Genomic DNA, 2,183 nt, shown 5'->3' on the forward strand with positions numbered 1-2,183 from the left:
AGTAAGTAAGTAAGTAAGTAAGTAAGTAAGTAAGTAAGTAAGTAAGTAAGTAAGTGAGTTAGTAGGTAAGTAAGTGAGTAAGTAAGTAAGTAGGTAAGTGAGTAAGTGAGTGAGTGAGTAAGTGAGTGAGTAAGTAAGTAAGTGAGTGAGAAAGTAAGTAAGTAAGTGAGTAAGTAGGTAAGTAAGTAGGTAAGTAAGTGAGTGAGTAATTAGGTAAGTAAGTAAGTGAGTTAGTAGGTAAGTAAGTGAGTAAGTAAGTAAGTAGGTAAGTAAGTAAGTGAGTAAGTGAGTGAGTGAGTAAGTAGGTAAGTAAGTGAGTGAGAAAGTAGGTAAGTAAGTGAGTAAGTAGGTAAGTAAGTAGGTAAGTAAGTGAGTGAGAAAGTAGGTAAGTAAGTGAGTAAGTAGGTAAGTAAGTAGGTAAGTAAGTAAGTGAGTAATTAGGTAAGTAAGTGAGTAAGTAAGTAAGTAGGTAAGTAAGTAAGTGAGTAAGTAAGTAAGTGAGTAAGTAAGTGAGTGAGTAAGTGAGTGAGAAAGTAGGTAAGTAAGTAAGTAAGTAAGTAAGTAAGTAAGTAAGTAAGTAAGTAAGTAAGTAAGTAAGTAAGTAAGTAGGTAAATAAGTAAGTGAGTAAGTAAGTGAGTGAGTAAGTAAGTAAGTGAACGAGTAAATGAGTAAATAAGTGAGTAACTAAGTAAGTAGATAAGTGAGTGAGTAAGTGAATAAGTAAATAATTAAGTAAGTATGAGATTGATTAAGTAAATGAGTGTGTAAATAATTAAGAAATTAAGTGAGTGAGTGAGTGAGTGAGTGAGTGAGTGAGGAAATAATTGAATAAGTACGTAAGTGAGTGAGTAAGTATGTGAGTGATTAAGTAAGTAAGTAAGTAAGTAAGTAAGTAAGTAAGTAAGTAAGTAAGTAAGTAAGTAAGTAATGAAGTAAGTAAATGAGTAAGTAAGTAAGTAAATAAGTAAGTAAGTAAATGAGTAAGTAAATAAGTGAGTAACTAAGTAAGTAGATAAGTGAGTGAGTTAGTGTCTGAATAAGTACTCAATTTAAAGGAAACCTGCAGTTTAGAAAGGTAAGTGAAACTGTAAGTCTGTCACCATTGTAACAGAACCTGTGAGGAAACCTGCTTTCTGGTGGGTAGTCTAAACTGATCACATCCCAAAATTTACTGAGTTAATTTTTATTGATTCTGACTGATATCAAAGCAGATTGACTAATCACAAGAGAGATTGATAGGTGTTTACTATGTAAAAATCAAACTGATTTAAAACATCTAGCCAGAGGCAGGTAGGACATTGAACTTTATTATTCTTTACAAGTGTATAAATCAAAGGATAATTTAAGAACGAACTGTTCAGATCAAACCTGTCATCACCAAAAATTGTTCAGAATTCTAAATTTGAATACATCTAGAGTTTACAGGAAGTTTTGTCTGATCAGGTGAGTTTTTACCTCATTTTTTGTATGTTTTGGGTTATTTAGGCAATTTTTGTTATCACAGTCTGTTCATTTGTATAGTATTTGACTTTTCCTTTAAATGCGGAAGAAATAAACAGAAAAAATTTTTGTGATAAAAGAGCTAAAGAGCTTAGCTGAGCTGTGACATTATCATGTTCTAGCTGCACTGCATCTTTGCACACCTGTATGTATTTAGCATACCTGGTGTTCAGAATTGGCCTAAGTCTTGTTTTTCCTCTGATTGCTATGGTGAATTGAAGTTTTGGAGCTCCATTGTTGACAGCTTATTATTTTGCTTGTATGCTTATAACCCAAGGTTAGGATATTCTGTTATGATTAACCAACTGTAATCAGCCAATCTGTAACCCAAAACTTTAAGTATTAAATGCTATATTATTGTCATCATTGTATGTTCCCAAACCATGATGAAATCTGTGCTCTGCTTTGAAACCACCACACATGAGATACACCTGAGTGGAGCAGTGGCCAGATATAAGCACCCAGGGAGTAATTAGAGAAAGGGTTTTGCTCAAGGACACCATACAGGTGCTGGTCATAAAATTAGAATATCATGAAAAAGTAGATTTACTTCAGTAATTCCATTTAAAAAGTGAAACTTGTGTATTATATTCATACATTACATACAAACTCATATATTTCAAATGTTTATTTTGTTTAATTTTGATGATTACAAATGACAACAAATGAAAATCTCAAATTC

Source organism: Austrofundulus limnaeus, unplaced genomic scaffold (genome assembly GCF_001266775.1).
Source record: "Austrofundulus limnaeus strain Quisiro unplaced genomic scaffold, Austrofundulus_limnaeus-1.0 Scaffold850, whole genome shotgun sequence".
In the NCBI taxonomy this organism is placed as follows: Eukaryota; Metazoa; Chordata; class Actinopteri; order Cyprinodontiformes; family Rivulidae; genus Austrofundulus; species Austrofundulus limnaeus.